General features: G+C 37.1%; 12 non-coding genes across 12 annotated transcripts; all 12 read left to right on the forward strand.

The window, feature by feature from the left end:
* The first annotated feature begins 36 nt into the window (after nt 1-36).
* TRNAQ-CUG (transfer RNA glutamine (anticodon CUG)) lies at nt 37-108 on the forward strand. The gene has a single exon. It is a non-coding gene; the product is annotated as a tRNA-Gln (tRNA).
* Nucleotides 109-1414: 1306 nt separating this feature from the next.
* Nucleotides 1415-1486, forward strand: TRNAQ-CUG (transfer RNA glutamine (anticodon CUG)). Its single transcript has one exon. It is a non-coding gene; the product is annotated as a tRNA-Gln (tRNA).
* A 1306-nt stretch (nt 1487-2792) lies between these two features.
* Nucleotides 2793-2864, forward strand: TRNAQ-CUG (transfer RNA glutamine (anticodon CUG)). The gene has a single exon. It is a non-coding gene; the product is annotated as a tRNA-Gln (tRNA).
* A 3373-nt stretch (nt 2865-6237) lies between these two features.
* On the forward strand, nt 6238-6309 carry TRNAQ-CUG (transfer RNA glutamine (anticodon CUG)). Its single transcript has one exon. It is a non-coding gene; the product is annotated as a tRNA-Gln (tRNA).
* A 1304-nt stretch (nt 6310-7613) lies between these two features.
* TRNAQ-CUG (transfer RNA glutamine (anticodon CUG)) lies at nt 7614-7685 on the forward strand. The gene has a single exon. It is a non-coding gene; the product is annotated as a tRNA-Gln (tRNA).
* A 2667-nt stretch (nt 7686-10352) lies between these two features.
* On the forward strand, nt 10353-10424 carry TRNAQ-CUG (transfer RNA glutamine (anticodon CUG)). The gene has a single exon. It is a non-coding gene; the product is annotated as a tRNA-Gln (tRNA).
* Nucleotides 10425-12401: 1977 nt separating this feature from the next.
* Nucleotides 12402-12473, forward strand: TRNAQ-CUG (transfer RNA glutamine (anticodon CUG)). Its single transcript has one exon. It is a non-coding gene; the product is annotated as a tRNA-Gln (tRNA).
* A 4372-nt stretch (nt 12474-16845) lies between these two features.
* Nucleotides 16846-16917, forward strand: TRNAQ-CUG (transfer RNA glutamine (anticodon CUG)). Its single transcript has one exon. It is a non-coding gene; the product is annotated as a tRNA-Gln (tRNA).
* A 617-nt stretch (nt 16918-17534) lies between these two features.
* Nucleotides 17535-17606, forward strand: TRNAQ-CUG (transfer RNA glutamine (anticodon CUG)). The gene has a single exon. It is a non-coding gene; the product is annotated as a tRNA-Gln (tRNA).
* Nucleotides 17607-18223: 617 nt separating this feature from the next.
* Nucleotides 18224-18295, forward strand: TRNAQ-CUG (transfer RNA glutamine (anticodon CUG)). The gene has a single exon. It is a non-coding gene; the product is annotated as a tRNA-Gln (tRNA).
* Nucleotides 18296-18912: 617 nt separating this feature from the next.
* On the forward strand, nt 18913-18984 carry TRNAQ-CUG (transfer RNA glutamine (anticodon CUG)). Its single transcript has one exon. It is a non-coding gene; the product is annotated as a tRNA-Gln (tRNA).
* Nucleotides 18985-19601: 617 nt separating this feature from the next.
* Nucleotides 19602-19673, forward strand: TRNAQ-CUG (transfer RNA glutamine (anticodon CUG)). Its single transcript has one exon. It is a non-coding gene; the product is annotated as a tRNA-Gln (tRNA).
* Nucleotides 19674-20246: the final 573 nt, after the last annotated feature.

Genomic DNA, 20246 nt, shown 5'->3' on the forward strand with positions numbered 1-20246 from the left:
TTAGTAGAAATATCCAAACTACACTCTATTTTCAAGGGTTCCATGGTGTAATGGTTAGCACTCTGGACTCTGAATCCAGCAATCCGAGTTCAACTCTTGGTGGGACCTTGCCACAGTTTACCTCCTTCTTAGTGTAATCCTTTTTCAATGAGGTGTTGTATTGATAGTGATTGTTGTACGCCATAAACACGATTTAACAACAAAAAAATGTGATAATATTCTCTCGTAGAGATAATTAAACCAATGTATTTGAGGGCATACAAAATTAACAAATTTAAAGAGTCTTTTTATGGCATGTAATGCAAACACTGGCTCTACTTCCAGCTCGTAGGGTGTTCAGTACAGACAGACCTTGGAAATTAGTATGATCCACATTGTAGATTATCCAATTGGAAACTAATTTACAGTCCTTTTGCCTTGGCAGTAGCTGCCTGACACTGGTTACAACAGTTAAGTTTTCAGTCAACTGAAATTCATAATTTCATTTCCCAGTTTTTTCCCATTGAGTTGTTAATAGTATTTTCCCTTTCCAAATGCAGGGTTCTAGCTTTTGTTATATAACCGCAATAGAAAATAATTGTACATCTTGGTGATCATGCAGGCACAGAAGCTATGCCCTCTTGATTATTGTGGGAGGTCGATTTTGAATGATAGCCGACCTGTTATTGTAATTACACGTACTGCCTGTTTAGTAGAAATATCCAAACTGCACTCTATTGTCAAGGGTTCCATGGTGTAATGGTTAGCACTCTGCACTCTGAATCCAGCAATCCCAGTTCCACTCTCGGTGGGACCTTGCCACAGTTTACTTCCTTCTGAGTGTTATCCTTTTTCAATGAGGTATTGTATTGATAGTGATTGTTGTACACCATAAACACGATTTAACAACAACAAAAAATGTGATAATATTCTCTCGTAGAGATAATTAAACCAATGTAATTGAGGGCATATAAAATTAACAAATTTAAAGAGTCTTTTTATGGCATGTAATGCAAACACTGGCTCTACTTCCAGCTCGTAGGGTGTTCAGTACAGGCAGACCTTGGAAATTAGTATTATCCACATTGTAGATTATCCAAATGGAAACTAATTTACAGTCTTTTTGCCTTGGCAGTAGCTGCCTGACACTGGTTACAACAGTTAAGTTTTCAGTCAACTGAAATTTATAATTTAATTTCCCAGTTTTTTCCCATTGAGTTGTTAATAGTATTTTCACTTTCCAAATGCAGGGTTCTAGCTTTTGTTATATAACCGCAATAGAAAATAATTGTACATCTTGGTGATCATGCAGGCACAGAAGCTATGCCCTCTTGATTATTGTGGGAGGTCGATTTTGAATGATAGCCGACCTGTTATTGTAATTACACGTACTGCCTGTTTAGTAGAAATATCCAAACTACACTCTATTTTCAAGGGTTCCATGGTGTAATGGTTAGCACTCTGGACTCTGAATCCAGCAATCCGAGTTCAACTCTTGGTGGGACCTTGCCACAGTTTACCTCCTTCTTAGTGTAATCCTTTTTCAATGAGGTGTTGTATTGATAGTGATTGTTGTACGCCATAAACACGATTTAACAACAAAAAAATGTGATAATATTCTCTCGTAGAGATAATTAAACCAATGTATTTGAGGGCATATAAAATTAACAAATTTAAAGAGTCTTTTTATGGCATGTAATGCAAACACTGGCTCTACTTCCAGCTCGTAGGGTGTTCAGTACAGAGAGACCTTGGAAATTAGTATTATCCACATTGTAGATTATCCAAATGGAAACTAATTTACAGTCTTTTTGCCTTGGCAGTAGCTGCCTGACACTGGTTACAACAGTTAAGTTTTCAGTCAACTGAAATTCATAATTTCATTTCCCAGTTTTTTCCCATTGAGTTGTTAATAGTATTTTCCCTTTCCAAATGCAGGGTTCTAGCTTTTAGTATATAACCGCAATAGAAAATAATTGTACATCTTGGTGATCATGCAGGCACAGAAGCTATGCCCTCTTGATTATTGTGGGAGGTCGATTTTGAATGATAGCCGACCTGTTATTGTAATTACACGTACTGCCTCTTTAGTAGAAATATCCAAACTGCACTCTATTGTCAAGGGTTCCATGGTGTAATGGTTAGCACTCTGCACTCTGAATCCAGCAATCCCAGTTCCACTCTCGGTGGGACCTTGCCACAGTTTACTTCCTTCTGAGTGTTATCCTTTTTCAATGAGGTATTGTATTGATAGTGATTGTTGTACACCATAAACACGATTTAACAACAACAAAAAATGTGATAATATTCTCTCGTAGAGATAATTAAACCAATGTAATTGAGGGCATATAAAATTAACAAATTTAAAGAGTCTTTTTATGGCATGTAATGCAAACACTGGCTCTACTTCCAGCTCGTAGGGTGTTCAGTACAGGCAGACCTTGGAAATTAGTATTATCCACATTGTAGATTATCCAAATGGAAACTAATTTACAGTCTTTTTGCCTTGGCAGTAGCTGCCTGACACTGGTTACAACAGTTAAGTTTTCAGTCAACTGAAATTTATAATTTAATTTCCCAGTTTTTTCCCATTGAGTTGTTAATAGTATTTTCACTTTCCAAATGCAGGGTTCTAGCTTTTGTTATATAACCGCAATAGAAAATAATTGTACATCTTGGTGATCATGCAGGCACAGAAGCTATGCCCTCTTGATTATTGTGGGAGGTCGATTTTGAATGATAGCCGACCTGTTATTGTAATTACACGTACTGCCTGTTTAGTAGAAATATCCAAACTACACTCTATTTTCAAGGGTTCCATGGTGTAATGGTTAGCACTCTGGACTCTGAATCCAGCAATCCGAGTTCAACTCTTGGTGGGACCTTGCCACAGTTTACCTCCTTCTTAGTGTAATCCTTTTTCAATGAGGTGTTGTATTGATAGTGATTGTTGTACGCCATAAACACGATTTAACAACAAAAAAATGTGATAATATTCTCTCGTAGAGATAATTACACCAATGTATTTGAGGGCATATAAAATTAACAAATTTAAAGAGTCTTTTTATGGCATGTAATGCAAACACTGGCTCTACTTCCAGCTCGTAGGGTGTTCAGTACAGACAGACCTTGGAAATTAGTATGATCCACATTGTAGATTATCCAATTGGAAACTAATTTACAGTCCTTTTGCCTTGGCAGTAGCTGCCTGACACTGGTTACAACAGTTAAGTTTTCAGTCAACTGAAATTCATAATTTCATTTTCCAGTTTTTTCCCATTGAGTTGTTAATAGTATTTTCCCTTTCCAAATGCAGGGTTCTAGCTTTTGTTATATAACCGCAATAGAAAATAATTGTACATCTTGGTGATCATGCAGGCACAGAAGCTATGCCCTCTTGATTATTGTGGGAGGTCGATTTTGAATGATAGCCGACCTGTTATTGTAATTACACGTACTGCCTGTTTAGTAGAAATATCCAAACTGCACTCTATTGTCAAGGGTTCCATGGTGTAATGGTTAGCACTCTGCACTCTGAATCCAGCAATCCCAGTTCCACTCTCGGTGGGACCTTGCCACAGTTTACTTCCTTCTGAGTGTTATCCTTTTTCAATGAGGTATTGTATTGATAGTGATTGTTGTACACCATAAACACGATTTAACAACAACAAAAAATGTGATAATATTCTCTCGTAGAGATAATTAAACCAATGTAATTGAGGGCATATAAAATTAACAAATTTAAAGAGTCTTTTTATGGCATGTAATGCAAACACTGGCTCTACTTCCAGCTCGTAGGGTGTTCAGTACAGACAGACCTTGGAAATTAGTATTATCCACATTGTAGATTATCCAAATGGAAACTAATTTACAGTCTTTTTGCCTTGGCAGTAGCTGCCTGACACTGGTTACAACAGTTAAGTTTTCAGTCAACTGAAATTTATAATTTAATTTCCCAGTTTTTTCCCATTGAGTTGTTAATAGTATTTTCACTTTCCAAATGCAGGGTTCTAGCTTTTGTTATATAACCGCAATAGAAAATAATTGTACATCTTGGTGATCATGCAGGCACAGAAGCTATGCCCTCTTGATTATTGTGGGAGGTCGATTTTGAATGATAGCCGACCTGTTATTGTAATTACACGTACTGCCTGTTTAGTAGAAATATCCAAACTACACTCTATTTTCAAGGGTTACATGGTGTAATGGTTAGCACTCTGGACTCTGAATCCAGCAATCCGAGTTCAACTCTTGGTGGGACCTTGCCACAGTTTACCTCCTTCTTAGTGTAATCCTTTTTCAATGAGGTGTTGTATTGATAGTGATTGTTGTACGCCATAAACACGATTTAACAACAAAAAAATTTGATAATATTCTCTCGTAGAGATAATTAAACCAATGTATTTGAGGGCATATAAAATTAACAAATTTAAAGAGTCTTTTTATGGCATGTAATGCAAACACTGGCTCTACTTCCAGCTCGTAGGGTGTTCAGTACAGACAGACCTTGGAAATTAGTATTATCCACATTGTAGATTATCCAAATGGAAACTAATTTACAGTCTTTTTGCCTTGGCAGTAGCTGCCTGACACTGGTTACAACAGTTAAGTTTTCAGTCAACTGAAATTCATAATTTCATTTCCCAGTTTTTTCCCATTGAGTTGTTAATAGTATTTTCCCTTTCCAAATGCAGGGTTCTAGCTTTTAGTATATAACCGCAATAGAAAATAATTGTACATCTTGGTGATCATGCAGGCACAGAAGCTATGCCCTCTTGATTATTGTGGGAGGTCGATTTTGAATGATAGCCGACCTGTTATTGTAATTACACGTACTGCCTGTTTAGTAGAAATATTCAAACTGCACTCTATTGTCAAGGGTTCCATGGTGTAATGGTTAGCACTCTGCACTCTGAATCCAGCAATCCGAGTTCCACTCTCGGTGGGACCTTACCACAGTTTACTTCCTTCTGAGTGTTATCCTTTTTCAATGAGGTATTGTATTGATAGTGATTGTTGTACGCCATAAACACGATTTAACAACAAAAAAAATGTGATAATATTCTCTCGTAGAGATAATTAAACCAATGTATTTGAGGGCATATAAAATTAACAAATTTAAAGAGTCTTTTTATGGCATGTAATGCAAACACTGGCTCTACTTCCAGCTCGTAGGTTGTTCAGTACAGACAGACCTTGGAAATTAGTATTATCCACATAGTAGATTATCCAAATGGAAACTAATTTACAGTCTTTTTGCCTTGGCAGTAGCTGCCTGACACTGGTTATAACAGTTAAGTTTTCAGTCAACTGAAATTCATAATTTCATTTCCCAGTTTTTTCCCATTGAGTTGTTAATAGTATTTTCCCTTTCCAAATGCAGGGTTCTAGCTTTTGTTATATAACCGCAATAGAAAATAATTGTACATCTTGGTGATCATGTAGGCACAGAAGCTATGCCCTCTTGATTATTGTGGGAGGTCGATTTTGAATGATAGCCGACCTGTTATTGTAATTACACGTACTGCCTGTTTAGTAGAAATATCCAAACTGCACTCTATTGTCAAGGGTTCCATGGTGTAATGGTTAGCACTCTGCACTCTGAATCCAGCAATCCCAGTTCCACTCTCGGTGGGACCTTGCCACAGTTTACTTCCTTCTGAGTGTTATCCTTTTTCAATGAGGTATTGTATTGATAGTGATTGTTGTACACCATAAACACGATTTAACAACAACAAAAAATGTGATAATATTCTCTCGTAGAGATAATTAAACCAATGTAATTGAGGGCATATAAAATTAACAAATTTAAAGAGTCTTTTTATGGCATGTAATGCAAACACTGGCTCTACTTCCAGCTCGTAGGGTGTTCAGTACAGGCAGACCTTGGAAATTAGTATTATCCACATTGTAGATTATCCAAATGGAAACTAATTTACAGTCTTTTTGCCTTGGCAGTAGCTGCCTGACACTGGTTACAACAGTTAAGTTTTCAGTCAACTGAAATTTATAATTTAATTTCCCAGTTTTTTCCCATTGAGTTGTTAATAGTATTTTCACTTTCCAAATGCAGGGTTCTAGCTTTTGTTATATAACCGCAATAGAAAATAATTGTACATCTTGGTGATCATGCAGGCACAGAAGCTATGCCCTCTTGATTATTGTGGGAGGTCGATTTTGAATGATAGCCGACCTGTTATTGTAATTACACGTACTGCCTGTTTAGTAGAAATATCCAAACTACACTCTATTTTCAAGGGTTCCATGGTGTAATGGTTAGCACTCTGGACTCTGAATCCAGCAATCCGAGTTCAACTCTTGGTGGGACCTTGCCACAGTTTACCTCCTTCTTAGTGTAATCCTTTTTCAATGAGGTGTTGTATTGATAGTGATTGTTGTACGCCATAAACACGATTTAACAACAAAAAAATGTGATAATATTCTCTCGTAGAGATAATTAAACCAATGTATTTGAGGGCATATAAAATTAACAAATTTAAAGAGTCTTTTTATGGCATGTAATGCAAACACTGGCTCTACTTCCAGCTCGTAGGGTGTTCAGTACAGACAGACCTTGGAAATTAGTATTATCCACATTGTAGATTATCCAAATGGAAACTAATTTACAGTCTTTTTGCCTTGGCAGTAGCTGCCTGACACTGGTTACAACAGTTAAGTTTTCAGTCAACTGAAATTCATAATTTCATTTCCCAGTTTTTTCCCATTGAGTTGTTAATAGTATTTTCCCTTTCCAAATGCAGGGTTCTAGCTTTTAGTATATAACCGCAATAGAAAATAATTGTACATCTTGGTGATCATGCAGGCACAGAAGCTATGCCCTCTTGATTATTGTGGGAGGTCGATTTTGAATGATAGCCGACCTGTTATTGTAATTACACGTACTGCCTGTTTAGTAGAAATATTCAAACTGCACTCTATTGTCAAGGGTTCCATGGTGTAATGGTTAGCACTCTGCACTCTGAATCCAGCAATCCGAGTTCCACTCTCGGTGGGACCTTACCACAGTTTACTTCCTTCTGAGTGTTATCCTTTTTCAATGAGGTATTGTATTGATAGTGATTGTTGTACGCCATAAACACGATTTAACAACAAAAAAAATGTGATAATATTCTCTCGTAGAGATAATTAAACCAATGTATTTGAGGGCATATAAAATTAACAAATTTAAAGAGTCTTTTTATGGCATGTAATGCAAACACTGGCTCTACTTCCAGCTCGTAGGGTGTTCAGTAAGACAGACCTTGGAAATTAGTATTATCCACATAGTAGATTATCCAAATGGAAACTAATTTACAGTCTTTTTGCCTTGGCAGTAGCTGCCTGACACTGGTTATAACAGTTAAGTTTTCAGTCAACTGAAATTCATAATTTCATTTCCCAGTTTTTTCCCATTGAGTTGTTAATAGTATTTTCCCTTTCCAAATGCAGGGTTCTAGCTTTTGTTATATAACCGCAATAGAAAATAATTGTACATCTTGGTGATCATGTAGGCACAGAAGCTATGCCCTCTTGATTATTGTGGGAGGTCGATTTTGAATGATAGCCGACCTGTTATTGTAATTACACGTACTGCCTGTTTAGTAGAAATATCCAAACTGCACTCTATTGTCAAGGGTTCCATGGTGTAATGGTTAGCACTCTGGACTCTGAATTCAGCAATCCGAGTTCAACTCTCGGTGGGACCTTGCCACAGTTTACTTCCTTCTGAGTGTAATCCTTTTACAATGAGGTATTGATAGTGATTGTTGTACGCCATAAGCACGATTTAACAACAAAGAAAATGTGATAATATTCTCTCGTAGAGATAATTAAACCAATGTATTTGAGGGCATATAAAATTAACAAATTTAAAGAGTCTTTTTGTGGCATGTAATGCAAATACTGGCTCTACTTCCAGCTCGTAGGGTGTTCAGTACAGACAGACCTTGGAAATTAGTATTATCCACATAGTAGATTATCCAAATGGAAACTAATTTACAGTCTTTTTGCCTTGGCAGTAGCTGCCTGACACTGGTTACAAAAGTTACGTTTTCAGTCAACTGAAATTCATAATTTCATTTCCCAGTTTTTTCCCATTGAGTTGTTAATAGTATTTTCCCTTTCCAAATGCAGGGTTCTAGCTTTTGTTACATAACCGCAATAGAAAATAATTGTACATCTTGGTGATCATGTAGGCACAGAAGCTATGCCCTCTTGATTATTTTGGGAGGTCGATTTTGAATGATAGCTGACCTGTTATTGTAATTACACGTACTGCCTGTTTAGTAGAAATATCCAAACTGCACTCGATTGTCAAGGGTTCCATGGTGTAATGGTTAGCACTCTGGACTCTGAATCCAGCAATCCAAGTTCAACCATCGGTGGGACCTTGCCACAGTTTACTTCCTTCTGAGTGTAATCCTTTTTCAATGAGGTATTGTATTGATAGTGATTGTTGTACGCCATAAACACGATTTAACAACAAAAAAAATGTGATAATATTCTCTTGTAGAGATAATTAAACCAATGTAATTGAGGGCATATAAAATTAACAAATTTAAAGAGTCTTTTTATGCATGTAATGCAAACACTGGCTCTACTTCCAGCTCGTAGTGTGTTCAGTACAGACAGACCTTGGTAATTAGTATTATCCACATTGTAGATTATCCAAATGGAAACTAATTTACAGTATTTTTGCCTTGGCAGTAGCTGCCTTACACTGGTTACAACAGTTAAGTTTTCAGTCAACTGAAATTCATAATTTCATTTCCCAGTTTTTTCCCATTGAGTTGTTAATAGTATTTTCCCTTTCCAAATGCAGGGTTCTAGCTTTTTTTATATAACCGCAATAGAAAATAATAGTACATCTTGGTGATCAGGCAGGCACAGAAGCTATGCCCTCATGATTATTGTGGGAGGTCGATTTTGAATGATAGCCGACCTGTTATTGTAATTACACGTACTGCCTGTTTAGTAGAAATATCCAAACTGCACTCTATTGTCGAGGGTTACATAGTGTAATAGATAGCACTCTGGACTCTGAATCCAGCAATCCAAGTTCAATTCTTGGTGGGACGTTGCCACAAATTAATTCCTTCTGAGTGTAATCCTTTTTCAATGAGGTATTGTATTGATAGTGATTGTTGTACGCCATAAACACGATTTAACAACAAAAAAAATGTAATAATATTCTCTCGTAGAGATAATTAAACCAATGTAATTGAGGGCATATAAAATTAACAAATTTAAAGAGTCTTTTTTATGGCATGTAATGCAAACACTGGGTCTACTTCCAGCTCGTAGGGTGTTCAGTACAGACAGACCTTGGAAATTAGTATGATCCACATTGTAGATTATCCAATTGGAAACTAATTTACAGTCTTTTTGCCTTGGCAGTAGCTGCCTGACACTGGTTACAACAGTTAAGTTTTCAGTCAACTGAAATTCATAATTTCATTTCCCAGTTTTTTCCCATTGAGTTGTTAATAGTATTTTCCCTTTCCAAATGCAGGGTTCTAGCTTTTGTTATATAACTGCAATAGAAAATAATTGTTCATCTTGGTGATCATGCAGGCACAGAAGCTATGCCCTCTTGATTATTGTGGGAGGTCGAATTTGAATGATAGCCGACCTGTTATTGTAATTACACGTACTGCCTGTTTAGTAGAAATATCCAAACTGCACTCTATTGTCAAGGGTTCCATGGTGTAATGGTTAGCACTCTGAATCCAGCAATCCGAGGTCAACTCTCGGTGGGACCTTGACACAGTTTACTTCCTTCTGAGTGTAATCCTTTTACAATGAGGTATTGACAGTGATTGTTGTACGCCATAAACACGATTTAACAACAAAAAAAATGTGATAATATTCTCTCGTAGAGATAATTAAACCAATGTAATTGAGGGCATATAAAATTAACAAATTTAAAGAGTCTTTTTATGGCATGTAATGCAAACACTGGCTCTACTTCCAGCTCGTAGGGTATTCAGTACAGACAGACCTTGGAAATTAGTATGATCCACATTGTAGATTATCCAATTGGAAACTAATTTACAGTCTTTTTGCCTTGGCAGTAGCTGCCTGACACTGGTTACAACAGTTAAGTTTTCAGTCAACTGAAATTCATAATTTAATTTCCCAGTTTTTTCCCATTGAGTTGTTAATAGTATTTTCCCTTTCCAAATGCAGGGTTCTAGCTTTTGTTATATAACCGCAAAAGAAAATAATTGTACATCTTGGTGATCATGCAGGCACAGAAGCTATGCCCTCTTGATTATTGTGGGAGGTCGATTTTGAATGATAGCCGACCTGTTATTGTAATTACACGTACTGCCTGTTTAGTAGAAATATCCAAACTGCACTCTATTGTCAAGGGTTCCATGGTGTAATGGTTAGCACTCTGGACTCTGAATCCAGCAATCCGAGGTCAACTCTCGGTGGGACCTTGCCACAGTTTACTTCCTTCTGAGTGTAATCCTTTTACAATGAGGTATTGATAGTGATTGTTGTACGCCATAAACACGATTTAACAACAAAAAAAATGTGATCATATTCTCTCGTAGAGATAATTAAACCAATGTAATTGAGAGCATATAAAATTAACAAATTTAAAGAGTCTTTTTATGGCACGTAATGCAAACACTGGCTCTACTTCCAGCTCGTAGGGTGTTCAGTACAGACAGACCTTGGAAATTAGTATGATCCACATTGTAGATTATCCAATTGGAAACTAATTTACGGTCTTTTTGCCTTGGCAGTAGCTGCCTGACACTGGTTACAACAGTTAAGTTTTCAGTCAACTGAAATTCATAATTGCATTTCCCAGTTTTTTCCCATTGAGTTGTTAATAGTATTTTCCCTTTCCAAATGCAGGGTTCTAGCTTTTGTTATATAACCGCAATAGAAAATAATTGTACATCTTGGTGATCATGCAGGCACAGAAGCTATGCCCTCTTGATTATTGTGGGAGGTCGATTTTGAATGATAGCCGACCTGTTATTGTAATTACACGTACTGCCTGTTTAGTAGAAATATCCAAACTGCACTCTATTGTCAAGGGTTCCATGGTGTAATGGTTAGCACTCTGGACTCTGAATCCAGCAATCCGAGTTCATCTCTCGTGGGACCTTGCCACAGTTTACTTCCTTCTGAGTGTAATCCTTTTTCAATGAGGTATTGTATTGATAGTGATTGTTGTATGCCATAAACACGAATTAACAACATAAAAAATTTGATAATATTCTCTCGTAGAGATAATTAAACCAATGTATTTGAGGGCATATAAAATGAACAAATTTAAAGAGTCTTTTTATGGCATGTAATGCAAACACTGGCTCTACTTCCAGCTCGTAGGGTGTTCAGTACAGACAGACCTTGGAAATTAGTATTATCCACATAGTAGATTATCCAAATGGAAACTAATTTACAGTCTTTTTGCCTTCGCAGTAGCTGCCTGACACTGGTTACAACAGTTAAGTTTTCAGTCAACTGAAATTCATAATTTAATTTCCTAGTTTTTTCCCATTGAGTTGTTAATAGTATTTTCCCTTTCCAAATGCAGGGTACTAGCTTTTGTTATATAACCGCAATAGAAATTAATTGTACATCTTGGTGATCATGCAGGCACAGAAGCAATGCCCTCTTGATTATTGTGGGAGGTCGATTTTGAATGATAGCCGACCTGTTATTGTAATTACACGTACTGCCTGTTTAGTAGAAATATCCAAACTGCACTCTATTGTCAAGGGTTCCATGGTGTAATGGTCTGGACTCTGAATCAAGCAATCCGAGTTCAACTCTCGGTGGGACCTTGGCACAGTTTAATTCCTTCTGAGTGTAATCCTTTTACAATGAGGTATTGATAGTGATTGTTGTACGCCATAAACACGATTTAACAACAAAAAAAATGTGATCATATTCTCTCGTAGAGATAATTAAACCAATGTAATTGAGAGCATATAAAATTAACAAATTTAAAGAGTCTTTTTATGGCACGTAATGCAAACACTGGCTCTACTTCCAGCTCGTAGGGTGTTCAGTACAGACAGACCTTGGAAATTAGTATGATGCACATTGTAGATTATCCAATTGGAAACTAATTTACAGTCTTTTTGCCTTGGCAGTAGCTGCCTGACACTGGTTACAAAAGTTAAGTTTTCAGTCAACTGAAATTCATAATTTCATTTCCCAGTTTTTTCCCATTGAGTTGTTAATAGTATTTTCCCTTTCCAAATGCAGGGTTCTAGCTTTTGTTATATAACCGCAATAGAAAATAATTGTACATCTTGGTGATCATGCAGGCACAGAAGCTATGCCCTCTTGATTATTGTGGGAGGTCGATTTTGAATGATAGCCGACCTGTTATTGTAATTACACGTACTGCCTGTTTAGTAGAAATATCCAAACTGCACTCTATTGTCGAGGGTTCCATGGTGTAATGGTTAGCAATCTGGACTCTGAATCCAGCAATCCGAGTTCAACTCTCGGTGGGACCTTGCCACAGTTTACTTCCTTCTGAGTGTAATCCTTTTACAATGAGGTATTGATAGTGATTGTTGTACGCCATAAACACGATTTAACAACAAAAAAAATGTGATAATATTCTCTCGTAGAGATAATTAAACCAATGTAATTGAGGGCATATAAAATCAACAAATTTAAAGAGTCTTTTTATGGCATGTAATGCAAACACTGGCTCTACTTCCAGCTCGTAGGGTGTTCAGTACAGACAGACCTTGGAAATTAGTATGATCCACATTGTAGATTATCCAATTGGAAACTAATTTACAGTCTTTTTGGCTTGGCAGTAGCTGCCTGACACTGGTTACAACAGTTAGGGTATGTGCACACACACTAATTACGTCCGTAAGGAACGGACGTATTTCGGCCGCAAGTCCCGGACCGAACACAGTGCAGGGAGCCGGGCTCCTAGCATCATACTTATGTACGACGCTAGGAGTCCCTGCCTTGCTGCAGGACAACTGTCCCGTAGTATAATCATGTTTACAGTACGGGACAGTTGTCCTGCAGCGAGGCAGGGACTCCTAGCGTCGTACATAAGTATGATGCTAGGAGCCCGGCTCCCTGCAGTGTGTTCGGTCCGGGACTTGCGGCCGAAATACGTCCGTCAATTACGGACGTAATTAGTGTGTGTGCACATACCCTTAAGTTTTCAGTCAACTGAAATTCATAATTTCATTTCCCAGTTTTTTCCCATTGAGTTGTTAATAGTATTTTCCCTTTCCAAATGCAGGGTTCTAGCTTTTGTTATATAACCGCAATAGAAAATAATTGTACATCTTGGTGATCATGCAGGCACAGAAGCTATGCCCTCTTGATTATTGTGGGAGGTCGATTTTGAATGATAGCCGACCTGTTATTGTAATTACACGTACTGCCTGTTTAGTAGAAATATCCAAACTGCACTCTATTGTCAAGGGTTCCATGGTGTAATGGTCTGGACTCTGAATCCAGCAATCCGAGTTCAACTCTCGGTGGGACCTTGGCAAAGTTTACTTCCTTCTGAGTGTAATCCTTTTACAATGAGGTATTGATAGTGATTGTTGTACGCCATAAACACGATTTAACAACAAAAAAAATTTGATAATATTCTCTCGTAGAGATAATTAAACCAATGTAATTGAGGGCATATAAAATTAACAAATTTAAAGAGTCTTTTTATGGCATGTAATGCAAACACTGGCTCTACTTCCAGCTCGTAGTGTGTTCAGTACAGACAGACCTTGGAAATTAGTATGATCCACATTGTAGATTATCCAATTGGAAACTAATTTACAGTCTTTTTGCCTTGGCAGTAGCTGCCTGACACTGGTTACAACAGTTAAGTTTTCAGTCAACTGAAATTCATAATTTCATTTCCCAGTTTTTTCCCATTGAGTTGTTAATAGTATTTTCCCTTTCCAAATGCAGGGTTCTAGCTTTTGTTATATAACCGCAATAGAAAATAATTGTACATCTTGGTGATCATGCAGGCACAGAAGCTATGCCCTCTTGATTATTGTGGGAGGTCGATTTTGAATGATAGCCGACCTGTTATTGTAATTACACGTACTGCCTGTTTAGTAGAAATATCCAAACTGCACTCTATTGTCAGGGGTTCCATGGTGTAATGGTTAGCACTCTGGACTCTGAATCAAGCAATCCGAGGTCAACTCTCAGTGGGACCTTGCCACAGTTTACTTCCTTCTGAGTGTAATCCTTTTACAATGAGGTATTGATAGTGATTGTTGTACGCCATAAACACGATTTAACAACAACAAAAAATTTGATAATATTCTCTTGTACAGATAATTAAACCAATGTAATTGAGGGCATATAAAATTAACAAATTTAAAGAGTCTTTTTATGGCATGTAATGCAAACACTGGCTCTACTTCCAGCTCGTAGGGTGTTCAGTACAGACAGACCTTGGAAATTAGTATGATCCACATTGTAGATTATCAAATTGGAAACTAATTTACAGTCTTTTTGCCTTGGCAGTAGCTGCCTGACACTGGTTACAACAGTTAAGTTTTCAGTCAACTGAAATTCATAATTTCATTTCCCAGTTTTTTCCCATTGAGTTATTAATAGTATTTTCCCTTTCCAAATGCAGGGTTCTAGCTTTTGTTATATAACCGCAATAGAAAATAATTGTACATCTTGGTGATCATGCAGGCACAGAAGCTATGCCCTCTTGATTATTGTGGGAGGTCGATTTTGAATGATAGCCGACCTGTTATTGTAATTACACGTACTGCCTGTTTAGTAGAAATATCCAAACTGCACTCTATTGTCAAGGGTTCCATGGTGTAATGGTTAGCACTCTGGACTCTGAATCCAGCAATCCGAGCTCAACTCTCGGTGAGACCTTGCCACAGTTTACTTCCTTCTGAGTGTAATCCTTTTTCAATGAGGTATTGTATTGATAGTGATTGTTGTACGCCATAAACACGATTTAACAACAAAAAAAATGTGATAATATTCTCTCGTAGAGATAATTAAACCAATGTATTTTAGGGCATATAAAATTAACAAACTTAAAGAGTCTTTTTATGGCATGTAATGCAAACACTGGCTCTACTTCCAGCTCGTAGGGTGTTCAGTACTGACAGATCTTGGAAATTAGTATGATCCACATTGTAGATTATCCAATTGGAAACAAATTTACAGTCTTTTTGCCTTGGCATTAGCTGCCTGACACTGGTTACAACAGTTAAGTTTTCAGTCAACTGAAATTCATAATTTCATTTCCCAGTTTTTTCCCATTGAGTTGTTAATAGTATTTTCCCTTTCCAAATGCAGGGTACTAGCTTTTGTTATATAACCGCAATATAAATTAATTGTACATCTTGGTGATCATGCAGGCACAGAAGCTATGCCCTCTTGATTATTGTCGGAGGTCGATTTTGAATGATAGCCGACCTGTTATTGTAATTACACGTACTGCCTGTTTAGTAGAAATATCCAAACTGCACTCTATTGTCAAGGGTTCCATGGTGTAATGGTTAGCACTCTGGACTCTGAATCCAGCAATCCGAGCTCAACTCTCGGTGAGACCTTGCCACAGTTTACTTCCTTCTGAGTGTAATCCTTTTTCAATGAGGTATTGTATTGATAGTGATTGTTGTACGCCATAAACACGATTTAACAACAAAAAAAATGTGATAATATTCTCTCGTAGAGATAATTAAACCAATGTATTTGAGGGCATATAAAATTAACAAATTTAAAGAGTCTTTTTATGGCATGTAATGCAAACACTGGCTCTACTTCCAGCTCGTAGGGTGTTCAGTACAGACAGACCTTGGAAATTAGTATTATCCACATAGTAGATTATCCAAATGGAAACTAATTTACAGTCTTTTTGCCTTGGCAGTAGCTGCCTGACACTGGTTACAACAGTTAAGTTTTCAGTCAACTGAAATTCATAATTTCATTTCCCAGTTTTTTCCCATTGAGTTGGTAATAGTATTTTCCCTTTCCAAATGCAGGGTTCTAGCTTTTGTTATATAACCGCAATAGAAAATAGTTGTACATCTCAGTGATCATGCAGGCACAGAAGCTATGCCCTCTTGATTATTGTGGGAGGTCGATTTTGAATGATAGCCGACCTGTTATTGTAATTACACGTACTGCCTGTTTAGTAGAAATATCCAAACTGCACTCTATTGTCAAGGGTTCCATGGTGTAATGGTTAGCACTCTGGACTCTGAATCCAGCAATCCGAGCTCAACTCTCGGTGAGACCTTGCCACAGTTTACTTCCTTCTGAGTGTAATCCTTTTTCAATGAGGTATTGTATTGATAGTGATTGCTGTACGCCATAAACACGATTTAACAACAAAAAAAATGTGATAATATTCTCTCGTAGAGATAATTAAACCAATGTATTTTAGGGCATATAAAATTAACAAACTTAAAGAGTCTTTTTATGGCATGTAATGCAAACACTGGCTCTACTTCCAGCTCATAGGGTGTTCAGTACAGACAGACCTTGGAAATTAGTATTATCCACATTGTAGATTATCCAAATGGAAACTAATTTACAGTCTTTTTGCCTAGGCAGTAGCTGCCTGACACTGGTTACAACAGTTAAGTTTTCAGTCAACTGAAATTCATAATTTCATTTCCCAGTTTTTTCCCATTGAGTTGTTAATAGTATTTTCCCTTTCCAAATGCAGGGTTCTAGCTTTTGTTATATAACCGCAATAGAAAATAATTGTACATCTTGGTGATCATGCAGGCACAGAAGCTATGCCCTCTTGATTATTGTGGGAGGTCGATTTTGAATGATAGCCGACCTGTTATTGTAATTACACGTACTGCCTGTTTAGTAGAAATATCCAAACTGCACTCTATTGTCAAGGGTTCCATGGTGTAATGGTTAGCACTCTGGACTCTGAATTCAGCAATCCGAGTTCAACTCTCGGTGGGACCTTGCCACAGTTTACCTCCTTCTCAGTGTAATACTTTTTCAATGAGGTATTGTATTGATAGTGATTGCTGTACGCCATAAACACGATTTAACAACAAAAAAAATGTGATAATATTCTCTCGTAGAGATAATTAAACCAATGTATTTGAGGGCATATAAAATTAACAAATTTAAAGAGTCTTTTTATGGCATGTAATGCAAACACTGGCTCTACTTCCAGCTCGTAGGGTGTTCAGTACAGACAGACCTTGGAAATTAGTATTATCCACATAGTAGATTATCCAAATGGAAACTAATTTACAGTCTTTTTGCCTTGGCAGTAGCTGCCTGACACTGGTTACAACAGTTAAGTTTTCAGTCAACTGAAATTCATAATTTCATTTCCCAGTTTTTTCCCATTGAGTTGTTAATAGTATTTTCCCTTTCCAAATGCAGGGTTCTAGCTTTTGTTATATAACCGCAATAGAAAATAATTGTACATCTTGGTGATCATGTAGGCACAGAAGCTATGCCCTCTTGATTATTGTGGGAGGTCGATTTTGAATGATAGCCGACCTGTTATTGTAATTACACGTACTGCCTGTTTAGTAGAAATATCCAAACTGCACTTTATTCTCAAGGGTTCCATGGTGTAATGGTTAGCACTCTGGACTCTGAATCCAGTAATCCGAGTTCAACTCTCGGTGGGACCTTGCCACAGTTTACTTCCTTCTGAGTGTAATCCTTTTTCAATGAGGTATTGTATTGATAGTGATTGTTGTACGCCATAAACACGATTTAACAACAAAAAAAATGTGATAATATTCTCTCGTAGAGATAATTAAACCAATGTATTTGAGGGCATATAAAATTAACAAATTTAAAGAGTCTTTTTATGGCATGTAATGCAAACACTGGCTCTACTTCCAACTCGTAGGGTGTTCAGTACAGACAGACCTTGGAAATTAGTATTATCCACATAGTAGATTATCCAAATGGAAACTAATTTACAGTCTTTTTGCCTTGGCAGTAGCTGCCTGACACTGGTTACAACAGTTAAGTTTTCAGTCAACTGAAATTCATAATTTCATTTCCCAGTTTTTTCCCATTGAGTTGTTAATAGTATTTTCCCTTTCCAAATGCAGGGTACTAGCTTTTGTTATATAACCGCAATATAAATTAATTGTACATCTTGGTGATCATGCAGGCACAGAAGCTATGCCCTCTTGATTATTGTGGGAGGTCGATTTTGAATGATAGCCGACCTGTTATTGTAATTACACGTACTGCCTGTTTAGTAGAAATATCCAAACTGCACTCTATTGTCAAGGGTTCCATGGTGTAATGGTTAGCACTCTGGACTCTGAATTCAGCAATCCGAGTTCAACTCTCGGTGGGACCTTGCCACAGTTTACTTCCTTCTGAGTGTAATCCTTTTTCAATGAGGTATTGTATTGATAGTGATTGTTGTACGCCATAAACACGATTTAACAACAAAAAAAATGTGATAATATTCTCTCGTAGAGATAATTAAACCAATGTATTTGAGGGCATATAAAATTAACAAATTTAAAGAGTCTTTTTATGGCATGTAATGCAAACACTGGCTCTACTTCCAGCTCGTAGGGTGTTCAGTACAGACAGACCTTGGAAATTAGTATTATCCACATAGTAGATTATCCAAATGGAAACTAATTTACAGTCTTTTTGCCTTGGCAGTAGCTGCCTGACACTGGTTACAACAGTTAAGTTTTCAGTCAACTGAAATTCATAATTTCATTTCCCAGTTTTTTCCCATTGAGTTGTTAATAGTATTTTCCCTTTCCAAATGCAGGGTTCTAGCTTTTGTTATATAACCGCAATAGAAAATAATTGTACATCTTGGTGATCATGCAGGCACAGAAGCTATGCCCTCTTGATTATTGTGGGAGGTCGATTTTGAATGATAGCCGACCTGTTATTGTAATTACACGTACTGCCTGTTTAGTAGAAATATCCAAACTGCACTCTATTGTCAAGGGTTCCATGGTGTAATGGTTAGCACTCTGGACTCTGAATTCAGCAATCCGAGTTCAACTCTCGGTGGGACCTTGCCACAGTTTACTTCCTTCTGAGTGTAATCCTTTTTCAATGAGGTATTGTATTGATAGTGATTGTTGTACGCCATAAACACGATTTAACAACAAAAAAAATGTGATAATATTCTCTCGTAGAGATAATTAAACCAATGTATTTGAGGGCATATAAAATTAACAAATTTAAAGAGTCTTTTTATGGCATGTAATGCAAACACTGGCTCTACTTCCAGCTCGTAGGGTGTTCAGTACAGACAGACCTTGGAAATTAGTATGATCCACATTGTAGATTATCCAATTGGAAACTAATTTACAGTCCTTTTGCCTTGGCAGTAGCTGCCTGACACTGGTTACAACAGTTAAGTTTTCAGTCAACTGAAATTCATAATTTAATTTCCCAGTTTTTTCCCATTGAGTTGTTAATAGTATTTTCCCTTTCCAAATGCAGGGTTCTAGCTTTTGTTATATAACCGCAATAGAAAATAATTGTACATCTTGGTGATCATGCAGGCACAGAAGCTATGCCCTCTTGATTATTGTGGGAGGTCGATTTTGAATGATAGCCGACCTGTTATTGTAATTACACGTACTGCCTGTTTAGTAGAAATATCCAAACTGCACTCTGTTGTCAAGGGTTCCATGGTGTAATGGTTAGCACTCTGGACTCTGAATTCAGCAATCCGAGTTCAACTCTCGGTGGGACCTTGCCACAGTTTACTTCCTTCTGAGTGTAATCCTTTTTCAATGAGGTATTGTATTGATAGTGATTGTTGTACGCCATAAACACGATTTAACAACAAAAAAAATGTGATAATATTCTCTCGTAGAGATAATTAAACCAATGTATTTGAGGGCATATAAAATTAACAGATTTAAAGAGTATTTTTATGGCATGTAATGCAAACACTGGCTCTACTTCCAGCTCGTAGGGTGTTCAGTACAGACAGACCTTGGAAATTAGTATGATCCACATTGTAGATTATCCAATTGGAAACTAATTTACAGTCCTTTTGCCTTGGCAGTAGCTGCCTGACACTGGTTACAACAGTTAAGTTTTCAGTCAACTGAAATTCATAATTTCATTTCCCAGTTTTTTCCCATTGAGTTGTTAATAGTATTTTCCCTTTCCAAATGCAGGGTTCTAGCTTTTGTTATATAACCGCAATAGAAAATAATTGTACATCTTGGTGATCATGCAGGCACAGAAGCTATGCCCTCTTGATTATTGTGGGAGGTCGATTTTGAATGATAGCCGACCTGTTATTGTAATTACACGTA

This window comes from Rhinoderma darwinii, chromosome 3, assembly GCF_050947455.1.
Source record: "Rhinoderma darwinii isolate aRhiDar2 chromosome 3, aRhiDar2.hap1, whole genome shotgun sequence".
Taxonomy (NCBI): Eukaryota; Metazoa; Chordata; class Amphibia; order Anura; family Rhinodermatidae; genus Rhinoderma; species Rhinoderma darwinii.